Source organism: Nycticebus coucang, chromosome 13 (assembly GCF_027406575.1).
Source record: "Nycticebus coucang isolate mNycCou1 chromosome 13, mNycCou1.pri, whole genome shotgun sequence".
Lineage (NCBI taxonomy): Eukaryota > Metazoa > Chordata > Mammalia > Primates > Lorisidae > Nycticebus > Nycticebus coucang.
The window spans coordinates 46,608,201-46,631,952 of NC_069792.1; the positions used below are offsets into that span (position 1 = coordinate 46,608,201).

Consider the following 23,752-nt stretch of genomic DNA (forward strand, 5'->3'; position numbering starts at 1 on the left):
CTAGGATTACAGGCGTGAGTCACCAGGCCCAGCCCTAATTTTTTCTGTTTTTTGAAGCAGTGGGGTCTTGCTGTGTTGTCCAGGCTGGTCTTGCAATCCTGGTCTGAAGGGATCCTCCTACCTCAGCATCTCAAAATGCTAAGATTATAGGCGTGAGCCACTGCACCTAGACTAGGTAGGAATTTTTTTTTTTTTTTGAGACAGAGTCTCACTTTGTGGTCCTTGGTAGAGTGCTGTGGCATCACAGCTCCCAGCAACCTCCAACTCCTGGGCTTAGGTGATTCTCTTGCCTTAACCTCCTGAGTAGCTGGGACTACAGGTGCTCACCATAACACCTGGCTATTTTTTTTTTGTTGCAGTTGTTTAGCTGGCCTGGGCTGGGTTTGAACCCGCCACCCTCCATGCATGTGGCTGGCACCATAACCACTGTGCTATGGGCACTCAGCCTAATTCTTTGATTTTTTTTTTTTTTTTTTTTTTTTAGAGACAGGGTCATGCTATTGTCCAGGTTGGTCTTTTTTTGAGACAGTCTCACTCACCCAGGCTAGAGTATGGTGTTGTCAGCCTAGCTCACAGCAACCTCCTCAAATAAACTGCATTTAGGGTACCAATCATCCATGAGCATTTGTTTGAGCTCCAAGTGATAGGGGGATCTTTGGGCTTCACTTTCTCAAATGCCTGTGGCTTTGTTGATGTACCAGTCACCAAGGGCTTTAGTTTCTCTCCAGTTGAGCTAGCACATAGCAGAACTGTGAAATGTTCTTTGGAAAGTCTTCTGCTTTTGCATTTGTCACCCTTCACAACAAGGCTCTTGTCAGTCATGGCCTTGAAAAAGAGTCCCTATTTGTCAGCACTAAAGAGGTCATCATCTTTGAAGCCTCTGGTGAAGTCCAGGAACTTTTTGATGAACTCTACCACAACTTTTACTGGAACTTCATTAGACTCACGGCACAAGATTTTCTGGGTGAGCAGTTGCAGTTTAAATTCAACCGCTTGGTGCTTGGACATCTGCCACCCCAAATTCCTGTGTGAATTTTTTTAGCATCTTAGATCATCGGCCTGGAGTTTAGGCGTTAACTGCTATCATTTGTTTAAACCAGCTTGATGTGGCTTCATTGACTTCATCAAGGGAAGTTCTCTTCCTTTTCTTCTGTAGGTCTCTGCTTTCCTTACCATATCTCTCCAAGTACTCATGTTAATGTTTTGGATGTTGCTAACTGTGGTCTTGCTAACACCAAAATGTTCTCGGTTTTTGTGTGGCTGCTGCTTTCCAGAAAATGTAGAAGAATAACTTTTCCCTTCAATGTCAGTTCTTTGAGTTCTTTGGGCAATTGTGTCTCAATTAACTGTAAATTTTTTCAGTAATTGTAGGATGTACCTACAGTTCAGACTAGTCTTTCATGTTGAAAAATTCTTCTGTAGCACATGATAAACAATAGGATGTTAGGCCTTATCTACCATATGGTAATAATAAAACATGAAAAAAGAACTTATACATGTACTAAAGAAAAAATAATACAACAAAGGGGCAAAGCCTACACTTTCCATCCCTTTGTGTAGAGTGGACTCAACTGGATTGTGTGTCATAGTTTAAGTGGTCAAGACACAACTTACAGAGGTGGTCAGTATATAGAGGTTAGTCTTCCATTGAGTATATGTGGCGCATGTCTGGGCTATGAAAATTAGGTCTGCTTAAGAGGATGGTCAAGAATGGAGGTTCTCCTGTCTTTGTAAGATTGATTTATGTTGTTGCTTATAACAATAGTTTGTTAATTCTCATTGTTTCATTGTATATGAATATACTATTTATTCTGTTGTTTATAGACACTTGAGTTTTTTCAGTTTTGAGTTGTAACTTTTTTTTAAAGATACAGTTTTACTCAGAAGAAATAACATCTTTTTACATGTCTCTTGTAGAACAAATGTATGCATTTCTGTTTGTTATATACTTAGGAATAGAATTTTTGAGTCATTTTTGTGCATACACAGTTTTAGTAGATTCTTCCAGTTTTCCAAAGTAGTTATGTCAGTACCTTTAGAGTGTGGGAGAGTTCCAGTGGCTTCATAGACCTTCAATCTGGTTTTCCGTGTAGTACTATCAAATTGGGTTTTAATTTCAATTTTCCTAGTGACTAGTAAGGTTGAGCTCCTTTTGATATGCTAGTAGATAGAAGTTGGGGATGACCACCTTAATCTAATAAGGGACTGGGCCTAATTGAGTGTAGATTCCAATTTTGGTAAGACTTTGTCTCTGATTTGACCCTGTTCCTGGGGTATAACTATGGAGAAATTTCAGCTGGTAGCCTGTATTGGGTTTGCTGCCCCTGTATTTTCTCTTTAGCACTGTAAGATTACTGGAAACCCCATTCTGCTTGTACCTCAAAGAAGAAAAAAATTTATGGCCAGTACATATGTTAAATGGTTAAGAGAAAGTGCTTAACCTTGCCTAGTATTAATCATGAGAGCTATGGCAAGTTTATATATATATATAGGATGGATATAAAGTTCATGTGCAATTTGAAGTTACAACTATTTTAAATTGCATACGAAACTTATGTGTACCCCGTATATACATATGTGTGTGTGTATGTATACACACGCATATATATGTATATTTTAAATGGACTGTAGTAGACAAGGACCAAGCAGTAATATTGAAACACCATTTTCCATCCCTCAGATTGGCATCAGTTAAAATGTCTTAGAATACAAACAGTTCGCTCAAAAAGTAAGAAAATACTACAAAAGCTATGTTAACTAATGTGATGAAAATGTGTCAAACGATCTATGAACCAAGTGTATGGTGCCCCATGATTATACTAATGTACACAGCTATGGTTTAATAAAAATAAATAAATTAAAAAAAAAAGTCAAATGGTTAGATTGCCTACTATGACTTCCTCTCAGGAGTACAAATTGGGGCTTAAATTTTGAAAAGAATTTTAGGATCTGTAAGCATGCATTTTATTCAGCAATCCTACTTCTAATAATCACTTTCACTATGCATTTTGAAATCCATGAAGCTTCAAAGAGAAAAACAGAAAACCTAGGCCTCACTGAGACAATGGGTCTGACATCGAGTTCTGTAGCTTTTATTGTGCAACCAGCACTGAAACAACTATTGTCCAAGAAAAATTTGGGTTTTTTGGGGGGGGGTTTGGGGGGAGTTCTTTGTTTGTTTATTTGTTTTTGAGACAGTCGCACTGTGTAGCCCTCAGTAGAGTGCCATGGCTTCACAGCTCATAGCAACCTCAAACTCTTGGGCTTACGCGATTCTCTTGTCTCAGCCTCCCAAGTAGCTAGGACAATAGGCGCCCGCCACAACAATGCCTGGCTATTTTTTTGTTGCAGTTGTTTAGCTGGGCTGGGTTTGAACCTGCCACCCTCGTACATCTGGCTGGCACTGTAACCACTGTGCTATGAGCACTGAGCCAAAATATTCTTTTTCTTTCTTGAAACAGAGTCTCACTCTGGTACCTTGACTAGAGTGTTGAGGCATTATAGCTCACAGCAACCTCAAGTTCTTGGGCTCAAGCGATCCTCTTGCCTCAGTTTTTAGTAGAGACAGAGGCTATTGCTCAGGCTAGTCTTAAACTTCTGAGCTCAAGTGATCTACCTGCCTTGGCCTCCCAGAGTGCTAAGATAATAGACATGGGCCACAGTGCTTGGCCTTTTCTTCTTTTTTTTTTCCCCCTAAGAAATGGGATCTCTGTCACAAAGGCTGGAATGCAGTGGTGTGATTGTAGCCTTGAACTCCTGGACTCAAGCAATCCTTTCTTCTCAGTCCCCTGAGTAGCTAGGCTATAGTCATGTACCTCTATCTATACCAGGTTAATTTTTAAATTTTTTTTCTTGAACAGAGATAGCACTGAGTATATTGCCCAGGCTGCTCTTGAACTCCTGGGCTTGAGCAATTCTCTTGCCTCAGCCTCTGAAAGTACTGAGATTACAAGGTCTGAGCCATTATACCTGGACAATTTTTTCAATTAAGTAATATATGACAAAATTTCTTGTGTTTGTAATTTAATTTTGTTTGTGTGATTTATGTTAATATATTTCTTCTGTTTTCTTTAGCCTTTACAGAGGAAATTGCGTATGATAATCTCTCGGAAAGATACATTCCATTCCATTTTTCAACACTTCAGCTTCAATCACATGATGGAAAAGATTAAGACTTACGTGAATGACGTGCTAAATGAAAAGTCATCAGCCTTTCTCATGAAGGTATACATATTATTTCGGATTGACTCTAATAACAAACTTAAGAGAAATTGTTTTATTATGATAAAGGAGAATACTTGAAATAGAAATCCTTCAAAACTAATAGGAATTTTGTCTAGTGATTTTGTAGTAGAATGTGATTAAATGTTAAAATTAGGAATCTCATAAAAGGGCTTTGGGTGGTCTTTGTAGTATTTCTAGAACTTTTCAAAATTAGATTTGGGGAAATTTTTCAAAATAAAAAGTTGAGGGGAAAACATCAGAATGAATTAAGAAAAGAAATTAGAGAAAGTAAATTTAGTTTTTTTTGTTTCTTTTTTTTTTAAGTATAGGCTGGGTTTTGCTCTTGCTCAGGCTGGTCTGGAACTCTTAAGCTCAAGCAATCCTCCCTCTTGCCTAAGCCTCTCAGACTGCTAACATGACAGGTATTGTGTCTGGCCCAAAATTTAGTTGTTTTTCTTTTTAGAGATGGACACTCATTTTGTCGCCCTCAGTAGAGTGCTATGGCATCACAGCTCACAGTCCAGCTCTTGGGCTTAGGAGATTCTCTTGCCTCAGCCTCCCGAGTAGCTGGCTAAGGTAGCTGCTGCTGGTATCATATTTATTAGTGAAAATAACAATACAGTGTTCTTTATTGGTCTATAAGTAGGTACTTCGGCTATGATTATCAAAGAATTAGAAGGTTTAATTTAATGCTATTTGTTTAAAATGGCTTAATACATTTTCCCTCTTATCTCACCCCTTTCACACAACCTTTTTAAAGGCAGCAGCAAAAGTAGTGGAAAGCAAAAGAACAAGGACAATAACTTCCGAAGATAAACCCAAAGGTAATGATACTGAAAGTGAAAGTGAAGCTAATTTGGATAGCGGAAAAAGGTTTGTAAATTTATTCATTTATATACTTTGTCTTATGAATATTCTGTCTTTATGTAAAAGTGATGCCAATGAGCCATTATTATTATTAACAATAATAAATGAGGAGTGGGTATCTCACAGATGATGAACATTGGGATACTTGGAGTACTGTACAGTTATTTTATAACCTACGCAAATTATATATGCTAAGCAAAAATAATGAGAAAACATTACAGTTTAAATAATGTGGGTAATTTCATTTACCATTCTCACTGAGGTAATGAGTTTGAGGTTGTAAACCTGAATGACCTTTGGCCCTTTATTGACACGTGCCCTTTTTGTATGCCTCATTCTGTTTCACTGTACTAAGAGTTATTCTAGTTTTTTAAGTTATTGATATTGGCCAGGTATGATGGGTTATGCCTGTAATCCTAGCACTGTGGGAGCCTGAAGTGGCTGGATTGCTTGAGCTTAGGAGTTCGAGACCAGCTTGAACAAGAATGAGACCCTGTCTCTAAAAATAGGAAAAATAAAAACAACAAACAGGTTGGGCATTAGGGTAGGCATCTGTAGTCCCAGCTTCTCATGAAGAAGATCACTTGAGCCCAAGAGTTTGAGGTTGCTGTAAGCTATGGTGATGCCATAGCCCTCTACCATACAGGGCCACGAAGTGAGACTCTGTCTCCAAAAAAGAACAAATGATTTTCATATTTATCTATCTTCTTTAAAGCTAAGCCAAACAGTTTATGTGAAGAAATGATTTGATCTGATGCTAGGAGGAAATAGGTTGGTCCAGTCCTACATACTGAGAGACAGTGGTAGTTCATTCTCCACAATTCTTTTTTCTTTAGGGATTTTTTTAAGAGTTATCTTTCTCTTTAGAAACTAACTCTATTGAGGAAGAAACAACTCTTGTCATTAGAAAGATCTTCTTTTCGTTGAACCCATGGTCTGTTCCCTCTGTTCTTCCATCTTTAACTCAAATCCAGGTAGTCAAATCCCTTTGGTCTCTAGATGGATATGTCTGGCAACAGATATAATATTGTTGTTTCTTCTTGGGCCCATGATGTAAGTACTGCAGGTATCCCATCTTGACTACTTATTTAGAGATAAGATTGGTGTCCAACTTGGATTGAGGCTCAGTTGGTAATCTCTTCTATTCCTGGCTTTCAGCACATGACATCTTTAATGATGGACTTCTCTTGGATAACTTACTTATTTACCTATATCTTAGCCATGATACCCAAAGGCTGTACCTAAAGTCTTATTTTATTCTAAAACCCATTTTGAGAAGTAGAGATTCCATTTTTGTGGGCTCAATTTTTGCATTTTGTGTAGAAAATCATGGTTTAACCATACTAAGACCCATTACATTCTTGTGGCCAAACTATCCTGCTCGGTGTAATATTGCTATAATAAAAACTTATACCAGGGTTCTTACAGATGAGTACATTTCCTATGTGCTCTCTTAGTATCAGACCACCCAGTTGTTTCAGATCCTCTCCTAGACATAGACACTGTGCAATCGATGTGTGTAAAACAGAACTCTTCATGTTCTTATCTGCCACTCTGCAGATTGACTCTCCTGGACCTCACATGTCCAGTTGTCTCTTCAAGTATTAAGAATCCATCTCAGATATGCTTCTCAAATCCATACTTATCTTTTTTATCCTAGATTATTACGTAGCTTTGTACCATACAAATCTGTCCTTGACAAAACTTCCAGAGTTAGCTTCCACAAAAATAAATCTGTTTAAATCACTTTCCAGCTTAAAAACTTCTTGGCTCTTGTTGCTACTAGATGAATCAGAACTTATTGGCATGGCTTACAAGGCTTCCATAGCCCTGTTCTCTTTTTTTCACACACATACAGTCTCATCTCTAAGCAGTAACCCCTCCCCACATACATAGTACTTTATAGCAACACAACACTACTCTCCAATCTTATAAGTTTTCACCCCTCTACTTTTGCTTAGTTGCTTCTATTCTGAATTCTCATCTTTTTATTCTCTCCAAGGCAAGTTCTTATTTGCCATTCAAAGTGTATCTTATTTGAGATACACTTGCCTAGCTCTCTGATAACAGTTGTCACTTCTGTACTCTTCATAGCACCAAGTCACACCTCTATAAAAGGACTTCTCTTGGATAATAACTTACCTGTTTACGTGTATCTCACTAAATTAGAATTCTTTGAAGTTTTGTAATTAGCTTTGAAGCATCTTAATTACTTTGGTAGCCTTGGTGTCTTGTTTGTTACCACATATACATTAGAACTTGTAGAGCAGTAGCGAGAGAAAGCAAAACCAAAACTAGAGCCAGGGTAAAGATCAGAAATCAAGCAAATATCAAAACCATCCTGAAAACAGAACCAGGGCAAATAAAATGTGAAATGACCAGCATTAGGATGTATATGAAGTGGGCATAGAATGAGAAGTGTAATTGCTTTGCCAGAATGGAATAAATGAAAAAGATAAAACGGGAGGAAAAGAACTGTGATTGTGAGAGTCAGACAAATGCTAGAAAAATTGAAAGGGCCAGGCGCAGTGGCTCACGTTTGTAATCCCAGCACTTGGGGGGCTGAGGTGGGTGGATTGCCTGAACTCAGAAGTTTGAGATCAGCCTGAGCAAAAGCGAGACCCTGTCTTTAAAAAATAACTGGGCGGAGGGCGGCGCCTGTGGCTCAAAGGGGTGGGGTGCCGGTCCCGTATGCCAGAGGTAGTGGGTTCAAATCCAACCCTGGCCAAAAATAATAATAATAATAATAATAACTGGGTGTTGTGGTGGGGCCTGTAGTTCCAGCTACTTGGGAGGCTGAGGCAAGAGAATCGCTTAAGCTCAAGAGTTTGAGGTTGCTGTGAGATGTGACAGGTTGGTACTCTACCGAGGGTGAAAAAGTAAGACTCTGTCTCAAAAAAAAAAAAAAGAAAAGAAAAGACAGCAGTGCCTGTAGCTTAGTGGGTGCCAGCCACATATACCAAGGCTGGCGGGTTCAAACCTGACCCCAGCCAGCTAAAACAATGACAATTGCAACAACAACAAAGGCGTTGTGGTGGGCGCCTATAGTCCCAGATACTTGGGAGGCTGAGGCAAGAGAATCGCTTAAGCCCAAGAGTTGGAGGTTTCTGTGAGCAGTGACTCCACGGCACTCTAATTCAGGGTGACAGCTTGAGACTCTTTCTCAAAAAAAAAGAAAAAAATCAAAACCCTCAGGTTATACAAGATTAAACAAAACAAATAGTGTGTGCTGGTAGAGCTTATACAATTGTCTCTTAGTATGCTAGGGGAATTGGTTATAGAAATGAACTATTTGCATATAACCTGTGTACTTCCTTTCATGTACTTTAAATTATTTCTAGATTACTTATAATACCTAGTACAATGCTGAAGGAATTGAGGTGGACAGCTTCGTGGAGGTGTTAGTGTTGAGCAGGGCATTGAAGGATGGTTAAGATTGTTATAGGTGGGTGCATGAAATGTCATTTCAGGAAAGAGAAATAAGTGAATAATATAAGTGAAGTCATGGAGGTATAAATGGTCATACTGTTTGTGGAAACTGTTTTAACTATAGCAAAGAGGAGTTTATTCAATTCCCAAAAGTTCATTTGGAGACTATGGGGAGGATAATCAATTAAAAGTTGAACTCATCAGCTCAGTGCCCATAACACAGCGGTTATAGTGCCAGCCACATACACCAGGGTGGTGGGTTCGAACCCAGCCTGGGCTAGCTAAACAATACAGACAACTTCAACAAAAAATAGCTGGGCATTGTGGCAGGTACCTGTAGTCCCAGCTACTTGGGAGGTTGAGGCAAAAGAATCGCTTAAGCCCAAGAGTTTGAGATTGCTGTGAGCTGTGATGTGATAGCACTCTACCAAGGGCGACATAGTGAGACTCTTGTCTCAAAAAAAAAAAAAAAAAAAGTTGAACTCATCAAATTATATACATTAAACCTATAGTATTTTTTTGTAAATGAATTATACCTCAGCAAAGGTGTTTTTAAAACAAGACTTGATTTCGTGGAAATAAAGAGCTGTGGAAGACTTTTTATTTTGTTGTTGTTGTTGTTGTTGTTGCAGTTTGGCCGGGGCCAGGTTTGAACCCAACCACCCTTGGTATATGGGGCCGGCACCCTACTCCCTGAGCCACAGGTGCCACCCCGAAGAGTTCTTTAAAGTGTGTTATTATGGGAGGAGCCGAACTGGGTGCGGTGAGGCGCGCAGATCACCGCGGTTCCTGGGCAGGGCACGGAAGGCTGAGCGAGGTTAACCTGCTGCAGCTCCCGCCTCGCGTGCTTGCCCCACACCGCCGCCGCCGGAGCGCTCGAGAAAGTCCTTTCGGGAGAAGCAGCGCCTGTTCCCCTGGGCAGATCCAGGTTCAGGTGAGCGAGCCCCACCGGCGGGTTCTGCCCCGGCCGGGCAGGCTAGGGCGGCGACGAGACGCGCAGCGTCTGGGGCGAGCGGGCCAACGTGTGGTTCTCAGCCTCATCGCGGCCGGCGATCTACGCAGGCGGGCGCGAGCGCGGGCGGCCGGGACCCGGGCACAGCATCCTTCCCCGAGGGTCCCGGAGCCCTGCGCGGCTCTCGGAGTCGGGGAAACGCTGGGAACGAGGCCTCGGGGAGCGGGGCACGCCGTCCAGCCCCCAACCTCTGCCCCGCGCATTCCCGGGACGGGGCACCCGGGAGCCGACCTCCCCCTGCGCGGGGGACACGCGCCCCGCCCTCGCGGCGCCCAGGCGCGAGTTGGGCAAACTTTTTAACCCCTTCCCGGGAGCCGCGGCTCCGCGGGTCCAGCCGAACGCGTGCAGGTGAAGTGGCGTGCTGGGGGCAGCGGCTACTTTTCAGATTACCAGGCATTTTGGGCACGGAGGTAACGGGCAGGCGGGGACCGTTTGGCAGGAGTCAGGGCGTCCTCCTGAGTCATAATAGGACAGCCCTGCCGCAGACTTTGCGCCGGGCTGGGTTTCCGCCCTCGCTGCCCACTTCCTGGTTTGCCTGGTTGCTGGCCGTCCGGCCGTGGAGGAGCCAAGAGAGGTGCGGGTGGGTGGATGGGAAAGAGGGACCAGGCGGAGACCGGTCGGTGAGGCAGAAGACCGCCCCCCACCCTCGCCCCAGCCCCTCACTCTTTGCTGGAGAGGAAATCCCGCAAAGCCGACCCCCGTCCGGGCTGCCCAGGCGTGCACCTGATTCCACCACGCCGGGGGCTGCCGAGCCCCGGCAGGGCACCTGGGGGCCGGGAGCGTCCACGCCGCTAGGACCAGGCCCTGGCTATTGCATATTAACTCCTTGAACCAGATCCGGGTTTTCTGCACCTCTTCTCTCCACCTCCCGATTCAGGGGTATTCACCCCCATCCTGTCCTGGGGCCACGCCCAGGGCAGGACTGCAGCACCCCCATCCCTCCAAGGGAGTCCTGTTGTTTTAAACCGAGAGGAGTACCCTCCAGAATTAGCTCTCTGGCTCTCCTGAAGTGTGTGTGTGGGGGTGCCAGTGCTGCTGCCAAGGCTCCACCCAGCCGGTGTAGGGAGAAGGCTCTGGGAAGTCCCAGGTCTTGGAAACAGGCAGCTCTCTCCACTGGGCAATTGAGAGGCCCAACCACTTCTTGGTTCACTGCGCCCTTTTCTGGGTTTAACAGGATTTCAAAGTAACTGTTGAGTAACTGCTGAAGGGGAAGAGAACCTTAGCTCCTTCTCCATACGGTGCAACACTGTGGCCGTTTCTGAGGCCCTGGCTGGGCCGGGTCTGATAACCTCACCTGAGGTTTAGTATTTCCTTTTTGTAAGGAGGGAGGTTGCTTTAAGGCCTGTTAGACAATCACTCAATTAATATCAGTCAATTCATAGACAGGGCTGCTATGGATAGGGGAGGGTGCACAGATGTGTAATTGAGCAAATATTTAACACGCCTCTCTGTACCAGGGACTCTGCCAGGTGGTGGTGGGGGGTATGATGTTGAGTAAGACCTGGCCCCTGCCCATGGGCACTTAGGGGAGAGCTGAGACAAATCTGTAGATGACTCTAACTGTGAGGTAGAGATGACAGGGACCCCAGAAAGGCACTGTGAGTCATGAGGATTGGGAGAAAGGAGCCCCAGCCTCTGCCCTTGGGGAGTTTTCAGTCCTCAAGGGGAAATAGTGGCAGAATGACTGAAATACAAAGGCAGCCTGTGATGTGTGTCCCAAGCATGCCATAAACAAAGGACCTGAGGAATTTCAAGGCCAATAGGAGCCACTTCTGTTTGGAGCAAGGGGAAGCTGCCACCAAAGAGGAGCATGTGGCACGTTTGGCAAACTGAGGCAAGGATGAGGCCTTAGAAAGTGAGGAGTCATTTAGTGGATAATTGGAGGGTAATTAAAACGTCAAAAGATTGCTCAGTGTAATTGGAGAGCCAGTGTGCCCCTAGGTGATGGTGGGGTGATAACAAAGAGCTTCACTCTTCACACTCAGCAAGTCCTGGCAGAACAGGTGGGTAGATTCGGGTGCTGGGAGAGCAGGCATCGGCACCCCAATTTGGGGCATTCTCCTGCCCATGGGGAAGGGCATTTTATGGGGCTGTTTGTCTGAAGGGCCCCTGAGGAGAGAAGAGAGAAGGTTGGGGCCCTGGCTTGCTTGCTGTCATTTTTAAACTTTTTAACCTAAGAGGTTGGAGATGGGAGAACTTCTCTATTGTAGATGAAACATGCATGGTAATCACCGCCTGCCTTTCGTCTATTCTTGCTCCAGAAAAAAACAAAACAAGGATCTGTTAGCTCTTTAAAGAAGGAAAGCACACTCAAAAAAATGCAGCATTGTTGTGGAGCCTGGTATAGTATTGCTAGAAACCAAGCAGGCTGTGCTTTCTTCACTTCCTCTTCCAGCTAATCCTTCAGTAAAGTACTTAAGACAGCCAAAAAAAAAAAAAAAAAAGTGTGTTATTATGATTGCTTGATTGTAGCATTAACTGTGCTTAACTTAACGTTTGGAGAAGCTTGATTTAATACCTCTTATAAGCACATCTGTGCAAAAATTTAGCCATGTTGTAATGGACTGTGTTTCAGGGTTCTTTCCAAATACATTTTTATGAATTAAAATATAGTTTGACTATGTGAGAAGTACTATCCTTATGAAAAGTTTCTTTTGTTTACGTTCTTAATTTTTTTCTTCTTTTGAAGTGTGAATGACAGTCTACAGTAACTGAATCCTCAGGGGGTACACTATCCTTATGGAGGTGAGTAAATTGTCATTTTTCTCTGTCTTTCAAATCTTTGATTGAAGCAAATCATGCAGACCTAAATGTTGTAATAACTACCACATAAATGGTATGATATAAAAAATATTACATGGTCCTGTTTAATAAGTATTCAAGACCCTGACATATCTTGAATTTTAAACTGTAAAAGTCTGCTTCTAGAACTCTGGGTGGTTTCACAAGGCCATTTTTGTAATACACATGTAGGCAATACATGAGCTTAAAGCAGATATTTAGTAAACTCCTACTTCGTCATAGAAACACATATATTGCTGGGGCAGGAAGGGGATGGGCCTTACATTTCTGATAGCTGTCCCAAATTCCAGTTTATTAAATTATTAAATATGTGTAAAATTGTACTTGATCTGTTAGAAATGCTGTGATAGATAGAATGTATTCAGAGAGCAGCTATTCTGCATGAATTAATTTGAAGATAGAGCAGTTGAGATCACAAGTAGAATGAGGAGAAGGGCTAGCTGACTTGGTGTAGAGGAGGTCACCGGACATGAGGAATTGAGAGGCCAGATTTTATCGGTTGCCCATGATAACACCGAAGTAGTTCATTTACAGCAGCACTTAGGTATGGAGAAAGGTCTTTGAATGATGGGAAGTGTTTAGAAGGATAGTGAATGGCTATGAAGAATTAATAGTTGGTGATACACCTCAGTATCATGAATCCTCAAGGGCTGAGATTTCCACAGAAGCAGGATTCTGAAAGTTACATTTATTGAGAAATGAAAACGACTATACCTCTGGGCTCCTTTGGTTTTTGGAGGATGGAAGATGAAACCACTTTCTACTTGAGAGGGCCACAAAGGAATCCGTGGGAAAGTGCTAGATTTTGCATAAGTCAAACAGATGGAAGAATTGTGAAGAGCATCCAGAAAATACAATAGAAACTTTTGAGAGGGAGAGAAGAGAAGACGGAAAGAGCTAGCTGTTGGCATAGGCTATTTACGGGAATAAAAGTATAACTAAAAGAGCTTACCTTTTAGGTGGAGATAATTGATACAGTTTCCCAAGTTTAGGGAAACTGCTTTTTGAGTGTTAGCTTTCTGCGTAATAAAATTAAAAGCTAACACCAGCTTGCAGCTTTGTCAAAATTATACCATATCTTACATTTCCAAACAGGCTTACCTTTCAGAAAAGCTCTTGATTTCTGAGTAGATAATGTGAAAGAGAAGGAAGTCTAACAACAGAAATTTTAAGAAGCTTGAAATTTAAGGTTTAGAGTGAGATCCCATCTCTAAAAAAATAGCCGGGTGTTGTGGCAGGAGCCTGTAATACCTGCAACTTGGGAAACTGAGGCAAGAGAATCGCTTGAGCCTAAGAGTCTGAGTTTGCTGTGATCTATGACACTCTACTGAGGGTGACAAAGTGAGACTGTATCAGAAAAAAAAAGAAATTTAAAGTGAAAATGGGCACTAGCAGAAGAATACCAAAGAGGGGGGGCTATGCTAGAGCATCCTAGAGCAGATGAAAACAGATTGTGTGACTAGTTGTCATAGCTCTACTAATCTTTCTGGAACCAATCACAAGCTTTCATGTTCTGTTTAGGTCTCACAAGAATCTCTTCTTATCTAATTTGAAATACGGAAGCCAGCAACAAGATCTTAATAAGAAAAAAGAAAGAGTAGGAACTCTTCAATGTGAGTACTCTTATTATAGTTTTAGAAGTGAAGAGTTGTGTCTCCAAACAATCCAACTGTTGACCTTACCACTACAACATGGAAACATACTTCAGAAAACAGAAGCACAAAGAAGCTAAATGTCTTGGCGTCATAGAGTTAATTCAGGTGGTGATTATGAGAGTATTAGCTATTCTAATTGCCTAGCTTGGAGTTCTTTAACTGTGGTATACTATATTATATTTGACAGCTTCAAACACAATCATGTGCTGCATAATGACACTTTAGTAATTTTGTCAATGACACTGGCCCCATAGGAGTATAATGGAGCCTATATAGACATCTGATACATGGCACTTGATATTAATATTGCAGATCAAGTAGGGGAAATGATTGCTATTCAGTAGTGGTTCTGGTTTTCCACATTAAAATGTATGTGCGTATATCATCTAGGTTTGTGTAAGTATACACTATGATAATCACATACGGAAATCACCTAAGAATACATTTCTCTGAACATATCTTTGTCATTAAGGAAAGCATGTTTATAGTTAGTTTTCTGAGAAGTACAGTTGAGAGCATTGAATTAGCAAATACTGAATCATTATTCCTAGGGGAAATGCGAGGTTAGGTTCCTACGAGCTTCTGATCACAGCATTTTTGTGAACTGATCAATACATAACCTTGTTTATGTGTTTCTGTTAAGACACTTTATTATATATGGTTGACTCATTAATATTTAATCACTATCAGTAGCACTGCGTAACTCAGGCCTAACTAAAGCTTACGTAACACATATTTTCTCTGTAAAAATACAGCCTTTTGCACTTAGGAACATTAGGTAGTACTTCAGTGCTACATGTGGGGGTAGTAAAATTGCAAACAAAAAGCACAGAAATTCAAAAAATGTGTCACTAAACAAACCATGAAAAAGATACTTGTTTTTAGTATGAGAGATGAAACAAAGCAGAGCATTGCCCTGTTTTATCTCAGCTGTGGAAGCGTGCATGTCTGCCAGTTCAAAAGTTTTCATTGCCTTGGATGTGCCCATCAGTGACCCTCAGTGCTGTATTGATTGATTTTGAAGTTAGACAAATTTTAGTAGGTCAGTGAATTTTCGTATAGAATCCCTGAATTATTAGGATTGACTATATAGAGAATCTGTATCCTCCTTATTGCATTTAAACTTTGTTATTTTATGAAAGGAATTGCTGGATTTAAAAAAAACAATGCCCCAAAAAGAAAAAGAGCTCTTAAGAGTGAGTGGTCCATTTAAAAACAAGAGAGCAGTCCATGATTATTTTCAATTATAATTTTATTGCAAGTTCTATCTTAAGTATATATTCATTTAAAAAGCATTAAATTATTATTGATCCTATATTAATAGCCTAGATACAGTACAAATGCAGGAATTTTTAAACCTTACAGATCCAAACCTAAATACTTTTAGGTCATAATAAAAATAATAAATGCCATAATGAAATTAGATTTTTTTTTTTTTTTGTAGAGACAGAGTCTCACTTTATGGCCCTCGGTAGAGTGCCGTGGCCTCACACAGCTCACAACAACCTCCAATTCCTGGGCTTAAGCGATTCTCTTGCCTCAGCCTCCCGAGCAGCTGGGACTACAGGCGCCTGCCACAACGCCTGGCTATTTTTTGGTTGCAGTTTGGCCAGGGCCAGGTTTGAACCCGCCACCCTTGGTATATGGGGCTGGCGCCCTACCGACTGAGCCACAGGCGCCGCCCAGATTTTTTTTTTTTTTTTTTTTTTTTTGAGACACTCAAGCTGTCGCCGTGGGTAAAGTGCCATGGTGACATCATGGCTCACAGCAACCTCCAACTCTTGGGCTCAACCAATTCTCCTGCCTCAGTTTTTTGAATTTTTTAGTAGAGACTGAGTCTCTGACTCAGGCTGGTCTTGCATCCATGAGCTCAAGTAATCTACCCACCTTGGCCTCACAGAATGCTTATACTCCCAGAGGATACAGGTGTAAGCCATCGTGCCTGGCCTGAATTTAGATTTATTTTATAGTCATAAGGTACTAACTTGATGCCAGGCATATAGTAGGCCTGCAATAAATATTATTGAATAATTTTATTCATACCTGATAACTGATGACATGCACACTATTAGCTAGTATATGAAATACAGCTCTAAAACATTTATATTCATAGGTATTATTATCACTTTCATTTTAAAGTGAGAAAACTGAAGGTCTTAAGTTATTTGCCTAATGTTGGAATTCAGAATTGATTTTGGTTTGGTTTTGTTTTTTAGAGGAGAGTCTCACTTTGTCACCCTTGGTAGAATGCCATGGTGTCATAGTTCACAGCAACCTCAAACTCGTGGGCTCAAGCAATCCTGCTGCCTCCCAAGAAGCTGGAAGTACAGGCAGGCACCCACTATTTTTTTTTTTTTTTGTTTGTAGTGATGAGTTCTCACTCTTCTTACTCAGTCTGGTTGCAAACTCCTGAGCTCAGACTATGCACCTTCTTCAACTACCCAGTGTGCTAGGATCACTGGTGTGATCACCATGCCTGGCCCAGAATTGTTTTTTATATCTGTTGCTGCAAGACAGCTATGAATCATAATTCTAGACTAGAATAGTTAGAATATTTTTCTGGACTTCTAATTTCACAGTCCAAGTTGAAAGAAAAGGAGACATTAGCTTGTTCATGCTCTATCTACATGGTATATCAGTAATTCAACTTTGATGAAGATCATAACCTCTTTGCAGAGCAGCTTGCCAATGACTATAGCTGTTGAATCTATAAAGTCTTGTGAGTTTTGGCATGTTTCTTGACTTTTTGTTAGATATCAGTAATACGAACATTCTTTTAAAAATTCAGTTTACTTAAATTGTACCCAGGTGCTCTCTCTGTATTTGACAGCTTCAAATACAACCATGTGCTGCATAATGACACTTCAGTAATTTTGTCAATGACACTGGCCCCATAGGAGTATAATGGAGCATATAAAGACATCTGATACATGGCATTTGATGTTAGTATTGCAGATCAAGTTGGGGAAATGATTGCTATTCAATAGTGGTTCTGGTTTTCCACATTAAAATGTACGTACATGTATCATCTAGGTTTGTGTAAATACACTCTGATTGTTTTTAGATGTTTTATTATTAGATGATATTAGTTTTGTTTGTGCTAGACCTTTTTTTGAAAACATTTTTTCCAAAAACAAATTTTTGTTTTGTAAAATTGAGATATGCTTGGGAGAACATCAAGTAATTCAGAAAAATTAAAAGTATAAACAATTACTCAAATTCCTTCTATGTAGGAAACTCACTAGCATTGAGCAAAATTATTATCAGTATTAGAGTTAAAAGCTTTTTATATGTAAACTCATGTAATTCTCAATCTTAAGAGATCAATGCTTTTTATCATCCTCATCTTACAGACAGGGAAGCTGAAACAAAAAGAAGTAAAATGCCTTCATTTTCACAGTATAAAACAGAACCAGAGCCAGGATTAGAAATCAGACATTCTCATTCCAGAGCCCATTCCTTAACTGCTAGATAGACTGCCTCAATAGAAGAATGGGTAGATTGAAAGCAAATAAAATATAAATTTAGAAAAATGTGATCAGGTTATAAATATATTACTTGAAAACGTGTTTGCATTTAATGTTAAAAAGTAAACTGAAGGACTTACTGAGTTTTATAGAAATGTTGTTCATAAGAAATAATGTCAGTACCCTGTATGATCCCTCCGAAATAATGAAATGCTTTACTTGGTAACTTGTGGCAAGAGAGAATGAAATGTTTTGAGAAGCTGGGTCTGGTTTGTTCCATAACTATACAGTAACACTTTATACTGTTGATTGATTTTACCAAAAATACGGCTCACCAATCCCTTGTTTTTCTGTTATATTTTATATAATCAAGATTTATAACATGGTTTTATAACCATAATTTCCAAAGTACTTTAATCTTCTTTATTTAAATTTATTATTTATTTATTTGTTTATTTCATTTTATTTATTTATTTATTTTTTTGAGACAGAGTCTCATTATGTTGCCCTTGGTAGAGTGCTGTGGCATCACAGCTCATCGCAACCTCAAACTCTTGGGCTTAAGTGATTCTCTTGCCTCAGCTTCCCAAGTAGCTGCGATTATAAGCACCTGCCACAATGCCCAGGTGTTGTTGTTGTTGTTGTCATTGTTGTTTAGCAGGCCCAGACGGATTCGAACCCACAGCCCCGGTGTATGTGGCCGGCACCCTAACCACTGGGCTACGGGCACTGAGCTGAATTCCCTCATTCTTTAGCTCTTCATTTGGATTAATTTCTTGTTTTATATATAGGCTTTATAATTTCTAAACTCTTACATGCCAAAGAATGTTTATTCTATTTTACTTAAAAGGAAATTTGATTAAATATAATCTTTGGAAATATTTTGTCATCACAGCTTTGCGTCTGATTTTGGACGCTGCTGTGGAGAAGTCTGACATTACCCTGACCTCTTTCCACCTTTATACAAGTTGCTTTTTCTTTGTAGATGCTCAGGTTTTTCTAATATGTTCATTTAAAAGCATGACCATATTAGAATTTAGAAAAATGGATAGATTGAAAGCAATCTATGTATCCAGCAGTTCTTTACTGCTCTAGCTGTATCCTACACATTTTATGTTGGATTTTCAGGTCAAAATAATATTTTCATTTCCCTTGAGACTTTAATTGACCTATGGGCTATTTTGAAGTTTGTTTAACTCCTACATATCTTTTTGTTATTGATTTTCAGTTTCTATTTCAGTGTAAGATGCTATGTAAAATTGTTCTTTGTTTTTTGGGTTTTTTGGTAAAGATTTGGTTTGTTGCCCACAATATGGTCTATCTTGGTGATTGTGGATATGCACTTAAGAAAATATTTGAATTCTGCAATTGTTGAAAATGTTTTAATTAGGTCAAGTTGTTAATAGTGCTGATCAGGTGTTCTATATCCTTACTCATTTCCTGTCTACTTCTTCTACCAATTGCTGAGGGAAGAGTGATGAAATCGCCAAGTATATTTTTTTTTTTTGAGACAGAGTCAATTTGTCACTCTCAGTACAGTGCTGTGGCATCATAGCTCACAGCAACCTCAAACTCTTGGGCTCAGATGATTCTTTTGCCTCAGCTTCCCAGGTAGCTGGGACTACAGGCACCCACCACAATGCCTGGTTATTTTTAGAGACGTGGTATCGCTTTGCTTAGGCTGGTCTCGAACCTGTGAGCTGAGGCAATTTACCTTCCTTGGCCTCCCAGAGTGTTAGGATTATAGGCGTGAGCCACCCCGCCTGGCCCTTAAACATTTTCTTAAGAAAATTTCACAGCAATCCTGTATGATAACTATTTTTCCATTCTGTAACAGATGATGAAAAGACAGGCTCAGGTAGGTGAGATGACTTTTTAAAGTCATAAAAAAGTCAAGACTCAAACCACCACTCCCTCTTGATTTTCAAAGATTGTGATCTTTGCACTGTGCCATGCTGCTTGCAGTTTTGAAGGAAAAAAATTAAACAGGTAGAAAGTTTTCTTTTTCTTAGAATAGCTAATAAATAAATAGGAATTTTGGATAGTCTTTGGAAACAATTTGTTTTTTCTTTTATGTGAAATAATTTTTGATGACATTCTTTCTATTTTCAGGTAAAAGAAAGAAGAGAGAGAAGAGCAACGGAAAGCAGGATATCACGTGTTTCAAAGAGTCAAGCAGTAACTCCCGAGAAACATCAATCTAGAAAAAAACAGGTATTTATTTTTTATTGTATTTGAATAATGTTTATGAACCTTTAAGTTATAAATGGGCAAAGTAATACTTAAATTTTCCTTTTAATCTCTTTTAAAAGAAATATAAAAGAAAAACTAGAAAATAGTAATACCCATAGGATAAAATTTTTCCTATTAACAAGAAGAGCTTTGTGTCTCATTCAGAAATAATTCAACTTTTGTTTCCAGTGTTCTTGAGTTTCTACTTTTAGCCCATCCTCCCAGTCTCATTTTCCAAAATGCTGGAATTATAGGCATGAGCCCCCATGTCCAGCCCTTTTTTTCCCCCTTTGCACAAGCAAATTTGCAAATGGCTCATATTAAGGTATTAAAGCTGGCAGGCTACTAGAGATATCTCCTGTAACTCAAGGTTATTTGGAGCTGTATTTCTCCCCAATGAATTTAGCAAACAGGTCCTACTTTTGATTTGCTTTCTACAGATACTACTTGTCTGTGGGATACTTTTGATCTTAGGCCTACCATCTCTGTCCTTTTGAGCTATAGTGGGTTGAGGGCAAGCTCCTGCTGTTGCAGACCAGGGATTTAGGGTATGCACCTTAGGGTGTGTTCTTACTTTGAAAGGGTATATACCTCAGGCCTTGAGATATCTGTAGGTAAAGTGCTTGTGACCTGCTTCCTCAGGTCCTTTTTCAGTTGGCACTGATTATGTACCCCTTTTACCTATATTATGATTCTGATGCTTGCTTTGTCTCTTCAGACTGTTTTTTGCCTTTTGTCTGGTATGTTTTTAATCTTTTTGTTGATAGCTGGACATAATGTATCAAGTACAAGGAACTGAGATAAATGATCCTTGAGCATGAGGTTTTATGTTTATCTGGCTGTGTTTATTGATTGCTAAAGCTGTAGGGGTTAGAGGCTAAAAGTACCTCTATTATCCTTGTTTTTGTCTCTTGTTGTCTTGGGTTTCCCTAGAGACTGCTTCTTATTAAGGGTCTGATATTAAGGGTCTGAAGCACCTCTGAGCTTCAATCCTCAGGATCCTGGTTGATGTGGTGGTCAGGTAGGGGGAAGGGAAGCATTCTCTAGTCATCTGTATAGGTATCATTGTTTTAGTGAGCCTGTGGCATGGGTCGTGACGTTCATAAGTGCTTCTTAGTTTGCTGCCCCTGCTACCTCCCTGGGTGAGACAGGGAGGCTAGAGGGGGCTGGAGCTGGGTATTTCCATAGGTTAGTTAGGCTCTTATAAAGATCCAGGGTTATATTATGGCAAAATTAGGGTCCCCTGAGGGCAGGATTTTGTTAAGGAGAACAGAATATTCTGGGACTGTTTTTGAAATGGGGAGTATTTCAAAATGGCAACCTCAAACTCTTGGGCTCAACTGATCTTGTCTCAGCCTCCCAAGTAGCTTGGACTAAAGGCACCCACCACACAGCCTGGCCATTTTTTAGAGACCAGGTCTCGCTCTTGTTCAGGCTGGTCTCAAACTCATGAGCTCAGGCAATCCACCTGCCTTGGCCTCCCAGACTGCTAGGATTACAACTGTCAGCCACTGTGCTTGGCCCAAAATTGTATGTTTTAAATTAATTTATGTTAGTTGAGTTTTTATAAATCTGTTTTAGAGGCTCAGCACCTATAGCTCAAGTGGCTAAGGCGCCAACCACATACACCAGAGCTGGCAGGTTTGAATCCAGCCTGGTCCTGCCAAACAGCAATGACAACTACAACCAAAAAATATGCGGCCATTATGGTGGGCGCCTGTAGTCCCAGCTACTTGGGAGGCTGAGGCAAGAGAATCTCTTTAGCCCAGGAGTTGGAGGTTGCTGCGAGCTATGATGCCATGGCACTCTACCCAGGGCGACAGCTTGAGGCTATGTCTCAAAAAAAAAAGGAAATCTGTTTTAGAGAAGATTCGAGTTGTATGTGTATATATGACACTTCTTCAACATAAACAGAATAGGGTTTTCACTGAGTTCATTAATGGAGTACTAACATTCGTAAATTCTCTTTGATAGATATGGAGGATTAATAAATATCAGTCTGTTAACAGTTGAAGAAAAGCATCTAAAGAGACAGTGGGGCTTAATTAACGTCACATTGAATTGGTATATAGCTGTCACTTTCTAGCTGTCTGATCTTGGCAAGCTGAACTTACATAAAATGGACAGTAATAGTAATGACCCTTAAAAATGTTATCATGCTAAATATGACATCTTATATAAAATCTAAGAAATGTATAGAGAAATTCTTCTATCTTTAAGAAACTGTAAGCATTATCTTGATGAAAAAAGCTACATTTATAGTAGGTATATTCTTTTTAAAGAATTGTTTCTATAAATAACTTTTACTTTTTTTTAAAGGCATGGCTTTGGGAAGAAGACAAGAATTTGAGATCTGGGGTGAAGAAATATGGAGAGGGAAAGTGGTCTAAAATACTATTACATTATAAATTCAAAAATCACACAGGGGTTATGTTAAAAGACAGATGGACCTTCACATGAAAGCTATAACACAGTTACAACCTAAGAATAGGGAGAAGGGGGAAAGGGAGGGGAGGGAGGGGGGAGATAGGTGGAGGAAGGGGGATTAATAGGATTACACCTGCGGTGCATCTTACAAGGGTATATGTGAATCCTAGTAAATGTGGAATGTAAAGGTCTTAGCAAAATAATTAAGAAAATGCTATGAAAGCTATGTTAACTAGTGTGATGAAAATGTGTCAAACGATCTATGAACCAAGTGTATGGTGCCCCATGATCATACTAATGTACACAGCTATGATTTAATTAAAAAAAAAAAAAAAGACAAATGGAGGGCTATGAAGAAACTAAAACTGATTAGCTCGGATAGTGAAGACTGAATGTGTTTCTAAAAGCTTGACAAAGAGACAATTAAATATTTTGATCACTATTTTGTTTGAAACTTGCTGGTCATTCATGTGTCTTAATGGTTTTTTTAAAAACATTACAGTATTATTCTGTGATAGTCAATGAATATGAGGGTTTATAGTATAAGTAAAATTACTGTATTCTTAAAGAATATTTTTGTTTTGATAAATTTATTGTACCCTATCACATTCAATATTCCTATCCCCAAATCCTGTTCTAGTAAAAAGAAGTTAAAACCTGATAAGAGAAAAAATAATATTTCTGGTAACCTATGTCTGTAGGCTGACCTCAAGCTTATCACATGCATATAAAAATGAATTTTCTAAATCATTGTATATTAGTCCTTTGATATGACATGTGATTGCATGTGTGGCCTTAACATACTACTCAGTTACTAAGACATTTACTAATAGAAGGATAAATGTACAAAGTAATCTTTAACATACTTAAATTTTCCTTTTAATCTCTTTTAAAAGAAATATAAAAGAAAAACTAGAAAATAGTAATACCCATAGGACAAAATTTTTCTTATTAACAAGAAGAGCTTTGTGTCTCATTCTGGAATAATTCAACATTTGTTTCCAGTGTTCACTTTGACAAAGATGATTTTCAATAAAATGTCTTCATAACCTGATGCCATCAATACCAGGTTCTCTGATACCTTAGTTTAATATATATTGGGCCTAAATAATATTCTCCAAATGCTTATGTTGGTATTAACCATGAGCATCTTGACATGTATGATAAATAATAAATAAGGTTCAGTAGACCTTATGTACCATATAATTTTGAGTTTTCCCCAACATTTTTTTTAGAAGATTTACTCACACTAACAAGAATTAGTTAGCATTTTGAGTTCTGTGTTTTATTTAATACGTGAGTGAAAATATTGAAGTGTTTGCATGAAAACTCAAATGGTAGTATTTTTGAATGTCTATTCCATTTCCTATTAAAGTATTATGCATGACGTTTCTCTAGTTCCTGAATTTATATTTTTCTATGGATACAGTAAACAGAAACGTGCATAATTACTCCGTGCTTCCTAGCCGAGTCTTGTTCTGTTCTACCACACGATACTGTCCCTGTTTATTATAGGCATTTTGATAATTAGCACCAAAGCTGGCATCATGAGTCAGTATAGACTTGTAAGTCAGTTTCCTCATTTCACACACATACTATAAGTCACCAAATCTAAGTTGCCATTAATTTTAAGATGT

At 39.7% G+C, this 23,752-nt stretch overlaps 1 pseudogene; it reads left to right on the forward strand.

The window, feature by feature from the left end:
* Positions 1-820: 820 nt before the first annotated feature.
* Positions 821-23,752, forward strand: part of LOC128563367 (telomeric repeat-binding factor 1-like) — a 29,510-nt pseudogene continuing 6,578 nt past the window's right edge.